Genomic DNA, 21,183 nt, shown 5'->3' with positions numbered 1-21,183 from the left:
GATAGTAATAGTAATTTTTTGGCATATTTTTTTCACACACATTTTACTTCAGATATGAATTTATAGTGTTAGGAGGGTAAAAGGCCACATTTGGGAGATTATTTTGGGAATTTCAACATCTGGTTAGCCTGTGCCCATATCATATTCTTGGGACATCTCGGAAGCCAGACAATACGATTTACTAGACATCTCATGGACATCTAAAATGCCATTATTTTAACTCTTTCCATGCAAGAATTTTATGAAGATATAGTGCTATTTTCTTATTAATTTATTTAAAAAAATTGGAATTGGATGGTTACGCTGATGGTGACATCAACGGGTAATTATTTTTACATGTTACCAATTTATCGATTATTTTAACCATTATTTTTTTAAATAAAATTTTTCTATTTACATTGTGATTAGTAAGCTAGGCTCCATTGACTTGCATGGTTGAATGCGGTACCTGTGTTTAACTTGCAGGAGATCCTCCATGTAAGTCACATTGTTATGTCCTGTTTATTCACTGTACAGTGTTGCAAAATATGATGAGGCTATATAAAACAATAATATATTTGGGAATTATGTGCCCATTCACAAGAAAGGCAGTCGAGAGTAGACAGGCAACTACAGTCCAGTAAATCATATCAGTATACCATGTTTGACAATGCGGTCAGGTGTACATCTTGCTCAATGTATGCAATCCTTGATCAGCGCTTCGAGGGTGCATATTGCTGTGCGAGATGTGTGCAGGTTGCTCATTTGGAAGCACAAATCCTGAGTCTAGAGGAGCAACTGGCAACACTGAGATCTATTGACAACTTGGAGAGGAGTCTGCTGCTCACTGAGCAAGCTCTCTCGCGGGTAGAGGTGGGGGAGGATAGCGGGATGGAGGTACAGGACAGTCAGGCAGCTAGCTGGGTTACAGTTAGAAGGCGGGGTAGGGGGAAAAGCGCCAGGGAGGCTAGTCCTGATCTAGCACACCCCAACAAGTTTGCCCGGTTGGCAGATGAGGGGGATGTTAGTTCAGAGTTAGCAATACTGCAGCAAGTCACTGCCTCTGACCTCCAGAGCGGTGTCTGCTCCAGTAAGGAGGGAAGGACGAGCACAGGGCAGGCCAGACAGGTGCTGGTAGTAGGGGACTCTATTATTAGGGGGACAGACAGGGCAATCTGTCACAAAGACCGGGATCGCCGAACAGTGTGTTGTCTGCCTGGCGCTCGAGTTCGGCACATCGCGGATCGGGTTGACAGATTACTGGGAGGGGCTGGAGAAGACCCAGCTGTCATGGTGCACATTGGCACCAATGACAAAGTAAGAGGTAGGCGGAGTGTCCTTAAAAATGATTTCAGGGACTTAGGTAGCAAGCTCAAGGCAAGGACCTCCAAGGTAGTATTTTCTGAAATATTACCTGTACCACGTGCCACACCAGAGAGGCAGCGGGAGATTAGGGAGCTAAACAAGTGGCTCAGAAGCTGGTGTAGGAAGGAGGGGTTTGGGTTCATGGAGAACTGGGCCGACTTCTCTGTCGGATACAGGCTCTACGGTAGGGACGGGCTGCACCTCAATGGGGAGGGTGCAGCTGTACTTGGGGAGAAGATGGCCAGAAGGGTGGAGGAGTGTTTAAACTAGGGAAAGGGGGGGAGGGAAACTACAATATAGAAGGGGAAGATAGTATAGATAGAGAGCTGGGGCTTATAAATGTACCTGGGGGTGGAGCGGAGGGAGGGGTTAGAATAGTTAATAGGGATAGGCTTGATAGGAGAAAAAACCATACACCTCTAAATTGTATGCTTACTAATGCCAGAAGTCTGACCAATAAAACTGGCGAACTGGAGTTAATAATGTCTGCAGAAAATTATGACATAGTGGGTATAACAGAGACATGGTTGGATGATAGCTATGACTGGGCGGTTAACATACAGGGTTATGGTCTATTCAGGAAGGATCGAAAAAAACGAAAAGGGGGAGGAGTTTGCCTTTATGTAAAGTCCAGCCTAAAGGCCACACTGCGGGAGAATATATGTGAGGGAAATGATGATGTGGAGTCATTATGGGTAGAAATATATGGAAAGAAAAATAATAAAATACTGATCGGGGTTTGCTATAAGCCACCAAATATAATTGAAGCAGCAGAAGATCAATTATTAAAGCAAATAAACAAGGCAGCAAATCACAATGAGGTGGTTATTATGGGGGACTTTAACTATCCCGACATAAACTGGGAAACCGAGACCTGTGAATCTCATAAAGGAAACCGCTTTCTGACTATTAGTAAAGATAATTATCTGTCCCAAATGGTACAGGACCCAACCAGAGGGGGCGCTCTACTGGACTTAATATTAACCAACAGACCTGACAGAGTAACTAATGTGCAGGTCAGAGGGCACCTAGGAAATAGTGATCACAATATAATACATTATAACTTGTCGTTCAATAAGGGAACTCTTAGAGGAGCCACACGAACTATGAACTTTAGGAAGGCAAAGTTTGATCAACTAAGAGAAGCCCTTAACACTGTAAATTGGGAAAATGTCCTCAAAAACAAAAGCACAGATACTAAATGGGAGATTTTTCAAAATATCTTAAATTCTCACTGTGAAAAGTACATACCGTATGGGAATAAAAGTGTCAGGAGCAAGAGAAAACCAATGTGGATAAATAAAAATGTAAAGGTGGCAATAAATGGCAAAAAAAGCATTTAAGCTACTAAAACAGGAAGGCAGTGAGGAAGCACTAAGAAGCTATCGGGAAAAAAATAAAATATGTAAAAATCAGATAAAAGCAGCAAAAGTGGCGACAGAAAGACTCATTGCCAAAGAGAGTAAAACAAACCCCAAAATGTTCTTTAACTATATAAATAGTAAAAAGGTTAAAAATGAAAGCGTCGGCCCCTTAAAAAGTAATGAGGGAGAAGTTATAGACGGGGATCAGGAAAAAGCGAATCTATTAAATATATTCTTCTCTGCTGTATTCACAGAGGAAAATGAAATGCCAGGTAATATACAGCAGGATGAGATAAATGCCCCAGTACATGTCGCCTGTCTAACCCAGGAAGAAGTGCAGTGCCGCCTAAAAAAAATCAAAATAGACAAATCACCAGGTCCAGATGGCATTCACCCCCGCGTTCTAAGGGAGTTAAGTAATGTAATAGACAGACCCCTATTTCTAATATTCAAGGACTCTATAGTGACCGGGTCTGTTCCCCAGGACTGGCGCATTGCAAATGTTGTGCCAATATTCAAAAAGGGGACAAAAAGTGACCCGGGGAATTATAGGCCTGTTAGTTTAACTTCTGTTGTATGTAAACTGTTTGAGGGTTTCCTAAGAGATGCTATTTTGGAGTATCTCAATGAAAATAAATGTATGACTCCATATCAGCATGGGTTTACAAGGGATCGGTCCTGTCAAACTAACCTGATCAGCTTTTATGAGGAGGTGAGCTCAAGACTGGATCGGGGAGAATCGCTGGATGTCGTATATCTTGATTTTTCCAAAGCATTTGATACGGTGCCACATAAAAGGCTGGTACATAAAATGAGAATGCTTGGGCTGGGGGAGAATGTGTGTATGTGGGTAAGTAACTGGCTCAGTGATAGGAAACAGAGGGTGGTTATTAATGGTACATACTCTGAGTGGGTGACTGTTACTAGTGGGGTACCACAGGGGTCAGTTTTGGGTCCTATTCTTTTTAATATATTTATTAATGACCTTGTAGAGGGATTGTATAGTAAAGTATCAATCTTTGCAGACGATACTAAGCTCTGTAGCGTGGTTAACACAATAGAGGACAGTGCACGATTACAAATGGATCTGCATAGGTTGGAGGCTTGGGCTGGGATGTGGCAGATGAGGTTCAACACGGATAAATGTAAGGTTATGCACATGGGGAAGAAAAATCCAGGCTGGGAATATGTATTAAATGGGAAAACACTGGGGACGACTGACATGGAAAAGGACTTAGGAGTCTTGGTTAACAGTAAATTTACCTGTAGCGACCAGTGTCGGGCAGCTGCTGCTAAGGCAAATAAAATCATGGGGTGCATCAAAAGGGGCATGGATGCCCATGACAAGGAAATAATTCTACCATTGTACAAGTCACTAGTCAGACCACACATGGAATACTGTGTACAGTACTGGGCACCAGTGTACAAGAAAGATATAGTGGAACTGGAGAGGGTTCAAAGACGGGCAACCAGAGTAATAAGGGGAATGGAAGGACTGCAGTACCCAGAAAGATTATCAGAATTAGGGTTATTTAGTTTGGAGAAAAGACGGCTTAGGGGGGACTTAATAACTATGTATAAATATATAAGGGGGCAGTACAGAGATCACTCCCAGGACCTATTTATACCCAGGACTGTATCTATAACAAGGGGACATCCTCTACGGCTGGAGGAAAGAAGGTTTCTACACCAGCACAGACGGGGGTTCTTTACAGTAAGAGCGGTGAGACTATCTCTGCCAGAGGAAGTGGTAATGGTAAACTCAATAAAAGAGTTTAAAAGGAGCCTGGACGTGTTTCTTGAAAGCAATAATATTACAAGTTATGGATAGTAGATTAATAGGGACAGAACGTTGATCCAGGGATTTATTCTGATTGCCATATTTGGAGTTGGGAAGGAATTTTCCCCCTGGTATGGGGCAATTGGCATCTGCTTCATAAGGGTTTTTTGCCTTCCTCTGGATCAACACGGTAGGGACACAATATGTATATAGGTTGAACTTGATGGACTTTGGTCTTTTTTCAACCTTATGAACTATGTTACTATGTTACTAGTAGTGGGGGAAAATTACCCCTACTGGAGCGAGGTGATCATCATCAGCCCACTTTTGATTGGTTCTGCAGCAGTTTGAACTGCAGTAGATCCCCAACTGACAGCAAATGACCTGAAAGCGCATTTGCTTTCTCTCTTAATGCTGTTGCACTGCTGTTGTCTGTGATTGAGTCCCCACAAGTTTAAGGGGACTGTGGAGACAAATATTAACCCCTAAAATGCAATCACATCATAGTATATAGTGTGGCATTTAAGGGGTTAACACTGGAGCGAATGTGCAGTAGAGGAAGATTGAGGTTGGTCTCCACACTTCTTCAGACAGTATCAACTATTCTATACTCAGCCACAGCCTACTCCATTCATCAATATTGTGATTTAAACAAGAGATTGGGGTTAATTGCCAAGTCTTCTATGTGGGACAGTGTCATAAATGTTACTGAAATCTAGATATGCAATGTCTACTGTACCACCCTCGATTATCTTGGTCTTGTACTTCTGGCTGTTGAGATCAACCCATTAATGACACTGTCCCACTCTAGGTCACACCTGGAAGCGGTCTATGAGCTGCCCTCCATTTATTACTCTGCAGGACATTCTCTCATATGAGTTCTTGACAGGCGGCCAGGATGCTATAGTTTCACCTTTCTCATAGTCGTCAAAGTTAATGTACAATGAAGAGTTCAACTACAATGGCTGTTCGACTTTGTATTGCTATCTGATCAGTGCATGACCTGTTCTGGCGGGAGCATGCCTGCTGATCACGTAGCTGTAGATTGACAGCATGCTTTGTTCTCTCTAGGAGGACCTGGTTGAAGACCTTCCCTGGCCCTGGAGCGTGAACTCTCTGTAATTAGCATAGTTGCTGAGGTCCCCTTTCTTTGGTATCTTGATGAGGTATGTCTCCTTCCATTCTAATGGAATCTTATTCTTAAAGCATCTACACAGAAGCATTTAGGTTTGCTTGTAGGGCCTCTGCTGGAATGTCGTCAGGTCCAGCCACCTTCCCGTTCTTCATCAGGGTGATGGCTTATTACAATTGATTGAGAGGTCCTTGTTAGATGGGTTGATGTCTGGTGGATCAGTTGATGGTTGGATGCCACATCTGCCCCTCTTCTAACTCCAACTTCTTACAGGTGTCTTCTGACCTTATTGCTAATGACAAAGGCAATCTAATCTTCGGTTGAGCTGTCTTGTGCTATGCAGGTACTCCCTGTGTGTGGGGTGCTCTGCTCTCATCAGTCCTTTCTGTCCAGTTTGCATCCATCTTGTCTTGCTAATGCCTAGTAGGGTCAGGTTGTTGCTGCTCATCTTTGCTGCAACCGGTGCCATCTTACCTGATTCATACATGTCCTTGCATTGTATGTGCAGATGTCGAACCTCCTGGTTGAAAGAAGGGTTTTCAGCTTAGTGGCGTTTTTTTGGTGCTTTCACTACCCAGCATCATGCCTTCTTCTTTCTGATTAGAAGTCTCTGTTATGGATGTTCTGTAGCAAGCTGATTTTTTACAGGACAGGGTTGCTAGCCTGCATGCTTTATCCTGAATTGGGACCGACAGTTTGCCCCAAAGAACGTTCTTGTTGGAGTGTACAAGAGACAACATTTTAACCATTAGGTTATACTGAAGTTGTTTTAGGTTTAATGCACCCTTAGAGATGCTGCTCAAATTGTTATTTTGCTTTTTTATATTATAGTGATAATTAAATATGCAGCGTTTTTTTTTTAGGACACCTTACTCTAAGAACACACTTGCAACATTAGTGCTAAACTGGGGGACGGTGATGTAGCAAAAACAAACAATGGGAAAAAATAATTTTGGGTTATTTTGATAATTTTGTCTACCCCGAAAAGAATAAGGTGCACCTTCCTTGTTCAACAGTAAAAGTTAAAGCCTTTGCACCTACTACTAGGGCAGGGGTGTCCAAGTTTTTTTCTGCAGTGGGCCACTTCATCAGAAATGTATGAATGCGTAGGCAGCTCTCATTTTTCACAGGATTAATTTGGTGATAATGAAAAAAGCAGTGGAAAAGTGTTTTGGTTTTTTTTTAATCAACTTTTATATGTCATTCTAGCAATACTAAATTACTAAAACAGTAAAACAAAGTCAGTCCACAAACCATTTAAAACAAGTTTAGCCAAGGCTGGAGCACACTGTGGATACAAGCTGGATTTAAGATGCCTGACGCACACTGGAGGCAGGGCCGGATTAAGAGCATCACGGGCCTGGTGCTGAGGATTTTGGTGGCCATTTTATGGAAATAAATAAATCAGACAGAAACTTAGCTTATCGGCATCAATGTATATTGCATAAAGATGACATCAGTGCTCGGCCGATAATACAAGATAGAATCTTATGTGATGGGACTGGGAGTAATCCGTACACTAAAAAAAGTAATCCTACACGGGATGCCTGAAGCCTTTTTTCAGCGGGTGTTGCTAAATACAGATCAAGAGGTGTTTCTGTACATGTTTTATTTGATTTATCAAAATTCCAAGTCTACAAATGTAAATGTGGATGTTTAAGTTTTGACCCTGTAATGTTCAAAAAACATGTCCTACCCATTGTAACACTGGAAGGACCAGTGAAGCAGGAACATAGATGACAGTATAGGCCCAGTCAGGTGTTAACACTATAAACTCCATAAGGGATATGTCAAAAAAAAAAATCATTGAGGACCAGTGACGTATCACCTATGTCATGCATTCTATGCTGTGCAGGCTGGGGTTGTGGGAGGAGGGCTATGGCTGACCACTCAGTGACTTGAGCAATCAGTCAGTCCTTTAAAAAAATATTTTAAAAAGAGCAGACCAAAGTAGACACAGAGGGATAAGCTCTATCACCCAAGGGCAATCTGCAACCATCAAAGCCCAAGTTTTACAAATTACACCATTCAACCTACCCGATTCTCTATCGGTAGAGTTTCAGGAGATTAGAAAATTGAGCTGGTATTTTCACCAAGGCACCCAGGAGTCCACTTGCATGGATGCGGCCTAGCAGTGCATGTGCCATTTGACACTGGTACAGCACTTTGATTTCATCATAAACAAGTAGGAGCACAATCACCTTGCTGCACCTCCCAGCAAAGCAACCAATGCCACCTTGTTCCACTGTGACCCTTGGTGCCAGGAGGCTAATTGGAGAGAATGTGGCTGCTTCAATCGCACATTTACTTGACATTTCAATAAAAAGCACGATAAATGTACATTGTCTGCTGTTGATTTTTGACAAAAAAAAAAATTTCCCCTTTCTTCTGTATCTCACATATGGATAGATTATTATTATTATACTTTATTTATAAAGCGCCGACAGATTCCGCAGCGCTGTACAAGAATATTTTTTACAGATAACGACAAGTACAGTACAGCAATTGACATACAGATACAAGAGGAATGGAGGGCCCTGTTCCCGTAGAAACTAACAATCTAGATTGCACCATACGGATACAGGAAATGGTGAAACTATTTGAATTTATTTTTTCTCTGGTAATGTCTCCTGTTACCTGACAGTGTGAAGTGCAGGGAGACTATCCAAATATAGCCTTTATCATTATGATGTAATAACTCTAGGAGTCACACTCACCCCCTTTAGCTGACATCCTGATCTTAACTGCTATGTAATTTCTGGGCTCCATCCCCTGACTTGGGACGCTGGACTTCTGATTATGTCCATGACTGGGGCATGGCTTGGCCATCGACTGAGAAGGCAGCATAGTGAGAGAGCTCTGTGAGGATTTGGGCTTTTTTTCATTAAAAAAAACAGCATTCAATTGTCGAATCGAACCAGATTTGAAGACGTAAAAGCAGAAATTTCCAGCAAAAATGTTGGGTGATTCGAAACCTATTTAGAAGCCTGCGGTCGAAGAAACTGAATCCCCACGTAAGAAACAGCCTAAGATTGATGAGGAGTGGGAAAAGTCCAGTATGGCTATAACGGATCCTCAATTAAGCTGCTTACGGCTCTCAGGGATGGAAATCGCGATGACCTGATGAAAGAGATTTTGGTTATTAAAAAGGATATAAACGAACTGGACATTTGAGCGGACTGTACCGAACAGGCTCTTGGACTACAGAAGAATGCCCATTCTGAGCTGGAGAAGCGTGTAGATCTGCTTGGGCACCAACTAAAGTTAAGTAACCTGAAAATTGCTGACCTAGAAGATCATAGTAGTTGCAATAATATAAGAATAAGAAATATACCAGAATCTATACAAAATCAGGATCTCGGCGGTTATGTTAAACCAGAGATTTTGATTGACTGATGTCACAGGTTCCCGGAGTCGAACCGAGCTCCTAAGGAGGCTGCAAGGGATACTATAACAAGATTACATTTCTTCCATGTTAAAGATGAGTTCCTGAATGCTGTGAGAGGGAAATGATTTTTGAAAATATTTTCACCAAGACACCATGTGCCTAAGGGACAGAGATTTGATCGCAGTCGAATACCAGGATTGCAGAAGCTGCAGCTTTAATGGATTAGGAAGCCATCATTACAGAATAATTGGTTGCATTTATCGATATGCGAGATATTATATGCTAAACCTTTTTATATGGGTTTCTTGGTGTTTTTTTCTCCCATATACATATAGACATTGTTTTCTATTTTCTTTTTTCTAATTGTGTCCCAGCAAGTTATTTTATTTATTTATTTTTTCTCTTTAGTCCCTTTTTTCTTTTTATATAGATAACATTGCAGTTGATGGCACAGATTTAAAATCACTGGAATACTTTGTTAAATAAACATTACGGTATCTTTGCAGGAGCATTGATATCTTTGTTATGGGACATTTCTGCGGGGATACCACCTAGAGACTTTTTTAAAACTATTTATATATTTTTGCGGTCTTTATAAATGACTTGATTAGAACTAGCTATTTGTTAATATAATGTTTATTTTTATTATTATTTCTATTTTTTCCTCTTTATGTTCTCGTTAGTCCATTCTCCTGCTATATTGCAGTCTTAGTGATAGTATTTCCATATTTTGTAGTGTTTAATTCATAATATAGCATATTGCTGGTTTATAGATTAATCATTTGTGTTTTTCTGAATCTGGACTGTTTAATTGCCATGCCTGTGGTAAACCCTTTATTTCCTCATTGAGATCCTTCCATTGAACTCAGTGGTTGGGTAAACAACCGGATCTACTTTGTTATTTAAACAGAAGTGTAGCTCATGGCTCTTGGAGTCTTTTTTTGTTTGATAGGGAAGAAAAGGGATAAATGTCAGGTAACAGAAAAAAAAAAAAATTACAGCATACATCAAAGCCACACATAGGAATTTGAATACAAATAACAAAAACACACATGGTTACAGCATGGTGAAGCAAACAAATAAAGGCACAACATTCCCATAGAATCCAAGATGTTAATATGCAAGGGCCCGTGACGAAGGATCAGCCACAAAAATGGACCAATAAAACCACGTCCTCCCATGCCTTTTTTCGTGACCCGCTTCTCTAGCCACCAACTCCTCAAGAAACCGCACACCCTCCACGCGGAGGGCGGTGAGGGCTTACCCCAGTGCAGGAGGATCAGAGCCTTAGCTTCATTTACCAAATGCCTGACCACCCATTTCTTATAGACAGCCGCCGAAACGGAGGTGTGATGCAACAGATAACTAAAAGGACTGAACGGTGGGGGTAGTTGGCAAAACGAGGAAGGATCGCATGGATCTCCCTCCAGAACGGGACAATAAAGGGAGAATCGCACCAAATATGCAGAACTGAACCCCCCGGCAACATACATCTGGACGGTCGGGGAACATGACGCGACGGCGTACGATACCACTGCGTGAGAAGTTCATAAGAATTCTCCCGAGTCTTAGTACGGATGGAACACTCATGTGTCAACTGAAAAATCTTTTCCCACTCCAACTTGGACAAAGATACGTTAAGCGCTTGTTCCCACTTCCCCATGAAAGAGGGCAGGGGGTCATCCTCCACCTGAAGAAGGACCTTATATAAAAGAGAAATTCCATGGGGCGGAAAGGAATCCCTCGTATGTAGTGAGCTCTCGCAGAAGATTATTGCGTCTATCCCACAGAAGCACAAAGTTCCGCACTATACCCACTAAAAAGGGTTGAGAAAGGACAGGTCCAAGCACAAAGGACTGAATTGTCAGGGATTCCTCAGGTCCCGACAACAGGAAAGCTCCCCTGTTCAAGCCCGGAGGCGTAAGGCCGCAAGAGATTACCGCTGCCCCCCCCTTCGAGCCACACACGGATCTAACCATGGAAGGACTTGGATTGGGACAGAAGCAGCATCTGCCTCCAGGGTCACCTATAACTTGTGGGACAGGCGGTAAGTACACTCCAGCATCCTCAATAGAAGAGAGGCTAAATAGTAATTATATATACACACATACGATAGACCCAGACCCTCCGCTGCCTTAGGCTTTTGCAACAAGAAAATTGCTATTCTCGGAGGTCTCAGAGCCTCCGACTGAGGAAAAAAAGGCACGCGGTATTGGGATAGGTAGAATCTGATGAAGCAGGTACAGAACCCAAGGATACACATTCATTTTGACAGCATTAATCCTTCCGATCCACGAAACATATAGGAGACCCCAAGCCAGAAAATCCTTTTTCAGCTCTGCAAAGAGGGGAGGAAAATTAAAGCGATAGAGGAGCGTAACATCATCTGTCAACCATATACCTAGATGCTTTGGTTTCTGGGAATACCAGGGAACGAGGAGGCCAGAGATTCCACTTCCACCTGTGGAAGCGAGATATTCAATATCTCGAACTTCTACAAATTGATTTTTAGGTCCGACAATTGACCATACCGCCAGAATTTGTCCAACACCGGCAACGACACTCGTAAGCATTAACATGTCATCCGTAAACCACCACTCGTCAAACCCATGTCACCTGCCAGGCATAACATAAATTGGAAGATCCCCACCCTACCTCCCAGGAACCATTAGCCACTACAGCACCCCAAAGCCACCCAGAAGCAACCCCACCCAAATGTGGGACTGAGGTCCCATTTCCACAGCTCCAAAGTGCATAAGGCTCTGCGCGCCTGGAGGGTAATGTCACAGTCCCGGGTCCCGGCAAGCACGGGCAAGCTAATGCCCGTGCACGACGGGCACCACGAGGTGGAGACCCCCAGAGACAAGTACTTACCCGATCTCGGCACATCCATGGTTCCTGAGTAGAAGACGGGGGCGTGGTCTTGATGGCAGGCTGAAGCTGCATCAGTGATGTCATCCAGTGGGCGGAGCTTAGGTCTGGCACAGGATTTAAAAATCCGGAAATCCTCCTCCCAGTTACCCTGTTGTGGTCTTGCTGTGTGCACCATGCTGTTTAGTCTCCTGAGTATTTTGACCCTTTGCTTGCCTGACGTCTCTCTTGCCTGCTGATTTTGTACCGCTACCTTCTCTGATTTGGCTTCCGATTTGGCTCGTCTGACTACCCTCTCTGGATTTTGACCCCGGCTTGTTCGACTACCCTCTCTGGATTTTGACCACGGCTTGTATGACTACCCGATTTTGGTGCTCTGACCCAGCTTTCCTGACTACCGTTTTGGCATCATCTCCACCCTGCGGGATCCTTTACCAGATCCTTCTACGCTTTGCCAATACCTTGTTGATCCAACTCCGTTCCAATATTACCTACCTCTACCTGGCCTCCTTACTGTTGGGATCCTCTAAATCCTGGGGTGCTGCTGCCGGGGGCTTCTCCTTCAGCAGTAGTACTTTGGGTAGAAAAACTTCTGCGGTAAGTGCCAGTGTGGTGGTGGTCGTGACAGTACAACAGGGTCATGGATCCCTCGGAGTTGCACAAGGTTCTGACTTCTCACGGCCAGCTGCTGGAGTCTCATGAATCTAGATTTAAAAATATGCAGGACACCTTGGAGCAGATGGCCCATGCCGTTCAAGTTTTGGTTGCCCGGTCTGATGCAAGTTCTGGAGATCCAGCTTCTGTAACCTCTTCCTCTGCTTCGTCTGACCTGACTCCTGCTGCCACAGCCGCTGTCTCCATATCTACACCTGTGAAATTCCCAACACCTAATCGTTACAATGGTTATCCTGAATCCTGCCGGGGTTTTTTGAATCAATGCTCTATTCAGTTTGAAATATCCCCACATATGTTCCCCTCTGAGAAAGCCAAGGTGGGATATATGGTTTCCTTACTGACCGGCAAAGCCCTCGCCTGGGCTTCTCCACTATGGGAGAAAGACTCTCCGTTGATTTATAACTGCAGTTCCTTTTTATTGGCTTTTCGCAAGACATTTGATGTACCAGGCAAGGCAGCTACAGCCTCTTTGTCTTTGCTGCATTCCTCTCAAGGATCCCGTTCAGTGGCTGATTATGCTATTGAATTCAAGACCATTGCGGCTGAAGTTAATTGGTCCAACGAGGCTCTGATTGCAGCTTTCTACGATGGACTGTCTGAAAGATTAAAGGATGAGTTATCTACCAGAGACCATCCAGGTGACTTGGAGGATTTCATATCCTTGGCTCTCAGACTTGATAATCGTATTCGAGAGAGACTATCTCAAAGAGCCAAGAGATGGGAGCGGAATTTCTACCGATTACCTCCAGCTGTACCTACCTCTGGTCCAACTACTCCTGCTTCTCATCCGGAAGAACCGATGCAATTGGGGGCTACCAAATTAACCCCCGCCGAAAAGAACAGTCGTAGAACTGAAGGACTCTGTCTTTATTGTGGACGCAAAGGTCATTTCGTCTGTTCCTGTCCTAATAAGCCGGAAAACTCTCGCACCCAGTTCAATTAAAGGAGCCTTGGCTGGGTGAGATTTCTCGAGCTCCTAATTTCAAGAATAATGATTGTGTACTCCTTCCTATTTCCTTAGTGTGGAATAATTTTAAAATCTTTACCGAAGCTATGCTTGACTCGGGAGCTGCTGGTTCTTTTATTGATCAAGCCTTCGCCCTGTCGCAACAGATTCCACTTTGCAAGATATTCCCACCTATTGCTATCACAGCCATTGACGGCAAACCCCTCCGTCCATCCTTTATTACTCAGCAAACGTCTCCATTGTTGCTTTCGGTGGGATTGTTACATCACGAATCTGTGAACTTTCATGTCATTTCGTCTCCTCGATGTCCTGTCGTTCTGGGTCTTCCCTGGCTTCGGGCCCATAATCCTTCCATTAATTGGCAGTCCGGAGACATAATTTCATGGGGTCCGTCTTGCTCTAAACATTGCCTGTCGTCCGTGGTAGCTAATAATACCTCCATTTCCGCTATCTCCACAGCAGCCTTACCCTGGGCTTATCAAGCTTTTCAAGACGTTTTTGACAAAAAACAAGCGGAGGTTCTTCCTCCCCACCGTCCTTATGACTGTCCAATAGACATTCTACCTGGTACTATCCCTCCTAGGGGACGTACATATCCTTTGTCATTACCAGAATCCAAGGCTTTGGAAGAATATATCAAAGATAACCTGAAGAGGGGGTTCATTCAGAAATCTACTTCGCCAGCTGGGGCAGGATTCTTCTTTATTGCCAAAAAAGACGGAGGCCTGAGACCTTGCATCGACTATAGAGGACTTAATCTTATTACCATTAAAAATAAATACCCTTTGCCACTCATTCCTGAATTATTTGATCGTCTCCGGGGGTCTACAGTATTCACCAAATTAGACCTCAGGGGGGCATATAATTTGATCCGTATCCGTGAGGGACATGAGTGGAAGACGGCGTTCCACACTCGCATGGGACACTACGAATATACAGTTATGCCTTTTGGGTTATGCAATGCACCGGCTGTCTTTCAAGAATTCATAAATGATATCTTCCGGGACATTTCTTTGCAATTCGTCATTGTATATCTGGATGACATCCTGATTCACTCGGCTGATTTACAATCTCATCGTAATCATGTTCGTATCGTGTTACAGCGGTTGCGTCAGAATCAACTATACGCTAAACTCGAGAAATGTGAGTTTGAAGCTTCCAGAGTCTCTTTTTTAGGATTCATCATATCGGCATCTGGGTTTGAGATGGATCCCAAGAAACTTTCGGCGATCTCGGATTGGCCTCAACCTCGTGCTTTAAAGCCCCTCCAAAGGTTTCTGGGGTTTTCTAATTATTACAGAAAATTCATTCGTGACTTTTCCAAGATTGTGGCTCCCCTCACTAGCCTGACTAAGAACGGTGTGGACTGTCAAAATTGGTCTAAAGAAGCTAAACAGGCATTTGCTCAATTGAAAGCCGCCTTCGCCACAGCCCCAGTATTGAGGCACCCAGATGTCTCTAAACCTTTTGTGATTGAAGTGGATGCTTCTGAAATAGGAGTGGGTGCTGTGCTTTCCCAAAGAAAGGAATTTAATGATAAGCTCCACCCATGCGCATACTTTTCGAAAAAATTCTCCCCTGCTGAAGTTAACTATGATGTGGGCAATCGTGAATTGTTGGGCATAATTATGGCCTTACAGGAATGGAGGCATTTATTAGAGGGGGCCAGGAATCCCATCACCATCTAAACTGACCACAAAAATTTAGAGTATCTCAGCAAAGCCAGAAGACTTAACCCTCGGCAAGCCAGATGGTCGCTTTTTCTTTCCAGGTTCCAGTTTGTTATATCTTACCGTCCTGGTTCCAAGAATATTAAAGCTGACGCTCTTTCTCGACAGTTTGTTAATGACTCTGATATCAAACCTACTCCGGAACCTATGTTCGCACCCTCTCAAATCATTGCGTCTGTTACCACGCAGTTATCCTCGTCTATGGTTTCTCGTATTCTCAAGGCTCAAGGCAGAGGCCCAGTTCACAGTAAATGGCCCATCGATACCTTGTTAGTTCCTGAGGAGGAAAGACTTAATGTCTTAACCTGGGCTCATGCATCTAAATCTTCTGGTCATCCTTGCTCTCGTCGTACTCTAGAATTAATAAGAAGACGTTTTTGGTGGCCTACTATGGTGCAGGATTGTAAAGACTTCGTGGTCTCATGTAGTTCTTGTGTCACAGCTAAAAGTCTTCATGCCAAACCTGTAGGTCTGCTCCAGCCTTTGCCCGTACCTTCTCGTCCCTGGACTTGTCTAGCCATGGATTTTATTGTAGAACTCCCAGTGTCCGAGGGGAACACCGTGATATTAGTCATTGTTGACCGTTTTTCTAAAATGGCACATTTCGTTCCCCTTCCCAAATTACCCTCTGCTCCTGAACTCGTTCCTATTTTTGTTAGAGAAATAATTCGTTTGCATGGTCTCCCTCATCAAATAGTATCGGATAGAGGGGTTCAGTTTACTGCGCTATTTTGGAAAACATTTTGCCAATCTTTAAACATTTCCCTAGCTTTTTCCTCTGCTTACCACCCCCAATCCAACGGGATATCTGAAAGAACCAATCAATCGCTTGAACAGTTTCTTCGTTTATTTATTAATGAGCACCAAGATAACTGGACACAACTTTTGCCATGGGCCGAATTTGCGAGGAATAATATGTGTCACGAGGCCTCTAAGTTATCCCCGTTCTTTTGTAATTATGGGTTTCACCCTGCTATGTTACCTGACACCTTTACGTCGACTCAAGTTCGAGCAGTGGACCACTATGTTGAAAAACTACCTACCCTTTGGAACTCGGTCCAGCAATCCTTATCCAGGGCTGCTGAAAGGTATAAGCAACAAGCTAATAGGCATCGCAGGTTGGGTCCCTCCTACTTAGTCGGGGATAGAGTGTGGTTATCCACTAGGAATTTCAAACTTAAAGTTCCGTCAATGAAATTTGCACCTCGGTATATCGGTCCGTTCCGTATTGCTCGCAAAATAAATCCTGTCACATATGAATTGCTACTCCCTTCCTCTCTTAGGATGCCCCGTACCTTTCACGTCTCCTTACTTAAGCCCCTCATATGTAATAGATTCACTACTTATACCCCGCGTCCCAAAGCCATTTTTATTGATTCCCAGGAGGAATATGAAGTCCAATCCATTCTCGACTCCAAAAGAATACGTAATTTAATACATTATCTGGTGCATTGGAAGGGGTATGGTCCGGAGGAGAGGTCCTGGGTTTCTTCTAGAGATCTCCGCGCTCCTGTGTTGCTTAAAAAATTCCATAGGAAATTTCCTAATAAACCTGGGAATTTTCGGCCTACGGCCGGTCCTCGAGACGGGGGTACTGTCACAGTCCCGGGTCCCGGCAAGCACGGGCAAGCTAATGCCCGCGCGCGACGGGCACCACGAGGTGGAGACCCCCAGAGACAAGTACTTACCCGATCTCGGCACATCCATGGTTCCTGAGCAGAAGACGGGGGCGTGGTCTTGATGGCAGGCTGAAGCTGCATCAGTGATGTCATCCAGTGGGCGGAGCTTAGGTCTGGCACAGGATTTAAAAATCCGGAAATCCTCCTCCCAGTTACCCTGTTGTGGTCTTGCTGTGTGCACCGTGCTGTTTAGTCTCCTGAGTATTTTGACCCTTTGCTTGCCTGACGTCTCTCTTGCCTGCTGATTTTGTACCGCTACCTTCTCTGATTTGGCTTCCGATTTGGCTCATCTGACTACCCTCTCTGGATTTTGACCCCGGCTTGTTCGACTACCCTCTCTGGATTTTGACCACGGCTTGTATGACTACCCGATTTTGGTGCTCTGACCCAGCTTTCCTGACTACCGTTTTGGCATCATCTCCACCCTGCGGGATCCTTTACCAGATCCTTCTACGCTTTGCCAATACCTTGTTGATCCAACTCCGTTCCAATATTACCTACCTCTACCTGGCCTCCTTACTGTTGGGATCCTCTAAATCCTGGGGTGCTGCTGCCGGGGGCTTCTCCTTCAGCAGTAGTACTTTGGGTAGAAAAACTTCTGCGGTAAGTGCCAGTGTGGTGGTGGTCGTGACAGGTAAGATCTGACAGATCCTGGAAGAGGTTGATGACATGACCCTCGAAATTCCAGGATCCCACTTCTCTCGCACGACGCATGAACCGTTCCTTGACCTGTTAGTCCGTCATGCAGCAAATCACATCCGGGAGGGGGAGACATCGGGGCTCCTCTTGGCCGTAGAGCCCTATCTAAGTAGAGCACTGCATCCAGCGGACGCCCCAAGATTTCATTAAAGAGCCTCACCACAAGGCCCCGAACATCCTCCAACACCTGAGGGTCCGCTGCCGGAAGGCCATATATTGTGCTAAAGGCCCCTGTTGTCAAGGTCCGGCAACGATATTCCGCCAGGTAACGCGACTTGAGGCCCGCAATGGCGTCAGACACCATTCGGAGATCAAGTTGCTGAAATCCTCCCTCCAAGGAGCAGATGAGAAGATCCGAAGCGCCTCTGCCGAGCAGGTAGGTGTTTCAGAAGCTCCAGGCGGGCGATCAGGGCCCTGAGAGGAAGCCGCATGGTCCTCAGCAGCTTGGGATGTCAGCACCGCAGGGGTGCAAAAGTATTCTCGAAGAGAAGTCGCCAAGGAAGGAGCAATGTCCCCAGATGTCGACTGGGTCGAGGATTGCCTTTTGGTGCGTCCCATACAGGGGGAAAATAGCTGATTTTAGTGAAAAAAGCCGAGTTGCCGGAGGAGCTCTAGCCTCAGGCGTCCATATCCAATCCAATGGAGCATCAGCATTGAAAGAGTTAAAAAAAAATAATAATTAACAGCACTGACCTGAAAGTCCAGGGTGCTTCCAGGTCAAATGCTGTGAGTTTAGTAACTGCAGCAGTTAAAAACTGCTGCAGAATCAATCAAAAGTGGGCTGATGATGATCAGATCACTCCTGGCCAATAGGAGTGATCTGATCATTATGGCAGCTCCTGGATGACCCTGCCCAAAATGACAGAGTGGTCATCTAGTGTAATTATGGAAAAAAAACAAAAATTTATAAAAATACATATTTATTACCGGAACACTTCTCAGTGACATTTTAAGTCACTGATTATTGATCAGTCTCCCTGATCGATGTCAGTGGCCTAAACTTGTCACTTACAAGTCATCTGATAATAAAACAAATTAAAAAATAAAAAATTGAAATGCGCACGTTCCAGTTTTGACTCCACGATATCTGAGAAACATGACTTATCTATGCATGTGGGGTATCGCTGTTCTCGGTTTGGGTGTTACTGAACACAAATCAATACCTATTTTGTGCTTTCACATATCCACTCGGAAAAATCAACATGTAACGGCAAAGTGGATGTGAAAAATGTTTTCTTTTTTTGTAAGACTAAATTTGGAAGGCACCGGTGTGGAATCAGCTGCATGGGACAGGCCAATTTGCCCCTAACTAGATTCCCTGAGTTTTTGGAAATATATCGTTTTAGGGGGTTTAAATGAAATATGGGACCTCTGCCATGTTGAGACCTGGACCCAGCAAACTGATCTGTCAAAATTCCATGTTTGAAAACTGTAACTTGCATGTTCCAATTTTGAACCCGCAGTGCCAGAGACATGCCCTACCCATGCATATCGGGTATTCCTGTACTTGGGGGGTGTTTCAATAATTTCTGTCCCCAGGGGGGAAAAAATACTGAAATGCTGTGTTTGGATAGAATGGGTTTGTTAAATAAAAAAAATGAAATTTTACTTCAATGTTTAGGAAAGACTGGCACTAAAATGGTTAAATTGAAAGTTATAAAATGACCCAAGTAAAATACTTTGGGATGTCATCTTTCAAAAAATATATACTTTTGTTAAGCAGTTTTTCTTTTTCTGGCCACTATTGGGGCGCAACTCCAAGCACACCACTCCACGTTTTAAAAAAATCTTGTTTAGAAACAGCGATGTGCGTCATTCATATTTAACCCTGTAAGTGCCAAAATAAATGAAAATACCACACATATGAGGTATTTCCAAAAACAAGACAAATGTCTAAATACACTGAGGGTTTTTTTTTTCCATTTGCACTGGTTATATATAGTTTTTATAGGTGAAACTGAAAATATTTCCTTTTTTTTCCTAATTTCCCCCACACTTTTAGATATTTTTCAGACTAAATGATGGTTTATATATATAATTATTATTTCAACAGAAAGCCCTACTTGTGCTGAAAAAAAACAATATATGATTTGTGTGGGTGCACTAACTGAGAAAGACATAGCAAAAACAAAAAAAACGGCTCTGGTCTTTCAGCGCAAACATGGTAAAAAAAAAAAAAAAAAAAAAACCTGGTCCTGAAGGCATTAATATAAAATTATTTAGCTTTTAATACATATGTCTGGTGCACAGGTGATAATGTATACAAAACAAAGTATCACATGACACCAAATGATTTAGTGGCACCAGTCATATGTGTCAGCTTTGATTAAAATAATTTTTTGTATCAGGACATGTAGATTGGGCTACCATTTTAGACCCTTGGACAAGTAGATTTCCACACCCCTGAATTGGATCAGTAGTTCTTCCCCAGTCTCACTTACAAATCTTCACTTTTTAAGCTCATTTAATGCCATGACATGCCAGACACCCCATTGGTTGTTCACTGTTTTTTTTTTTTTTCTTGACGCCGCTGGCCCATCATGGGTCATTAAGGGGTTCACAGGGAGCCAAGCAGTGTCCCAGGTGTTGGATGCATCAGAAAGTTGACCTACTGCCAAAAAAAATAAAAATAAAAAAAACTATGGGGAATTTATAAAAAATGGATTAGTTCCCTTCAAATAGAGGCCCTTAAATTCAATATGGAAGACTTACATTTAGATGGCTGGAGACAACTGGGCATTAGCTCTATTGAACAACTGGTAACGGATAGGTTGGGGAAATAAAGTCATTTCCCCAACTCCAAAGTATCAGCTCCCGGTGGCAGAGACCTTTAGCTATCTGAAAGTGAAGAACTTCCTTAGGGAATCTCTGCTACAATCTACATAGCTAATAGAACAGATTAGAGCTAGTTTAACACTGTTACAGTTGACCTAGTTATAGCAAAAGCCATGAAGCTAGTTCGAGAATGGGATAATATGATAGACACCCCCCCCCACATATGAAGACTTGAGAAAAGGAGCTTAATTGTAAAATCGAACCATCGGTCTTGGGCACAATTGAATAAAGCGAGAGCAATAACGCTCTCTAAATCTATAAAGTCTACAATAGACTGTATTTGGTACCAACTAGAATTAAGAAAATGTATCCATCTTGCTATTCTAAGTGCTGGAGGTGTAATGAGGAGGGATCTTACCTCAATATTTGGTGGGGGTGTGAGGAGATAAGAAAATAGGCAGCGGGTTTTCGATCTGACAGAACTTTTAACTAGTGTTAAACTAAGAAGATTACCAGAAGTGGCTTTATTACTTTTAAATTGGCCGAAGATAGGAAAGAGAGATAACCTTTTAATAACTCACTGCCAGGTAGCAACAAAGATCATAATTGCCCGCAACTGGAAACAACTCCTGACACCTCTTTGGATACATCTAGTCAATCAGCTGGTCTTCCAAATTAGAATGGAGAGAGCACTAAATTGGCCGTATCTAAATTCTCCAAAAATATATAAAGTATGGAATTATTGGCTTAATAAACTTGAGCGGATGCTCTGACCAGAA

General features: G+C 43.3%; 1 protein-coding gene across 2 annotated transcripts in view; it reads right to left on the bottom strand.

Annotated features, from left to right (window-relative positions):
• Positions 1 to 21,183, bottom strand: part of XPNPEP3 (X-prolyl aminopeptidase 3) — a 211,176-nt gene that overhangs the window by 150,090 nt on the left and 39,903 nt on the right. The window lies entirely within an intron of this gene.

This window comes from Spea bombifrons, chromosome 6 (genome assembly GCF_027358695.1).
Source record: "Spea bombifrons isolate aSpeBom1 chromosome 6, aSpeBom1.2.pri, whole genome shotgun sequence".
In the NCBI taxonomy this organism is placed as follows: domain Eukaryota; kingdom Metazoa; phylum Chordata; class Amphibia; order Anura; family Pelobatidae; genus Spea; species Spea bombifrons.
This window is presented reverse-complemented; position numbering and strand designations above follow the sequence as displayed.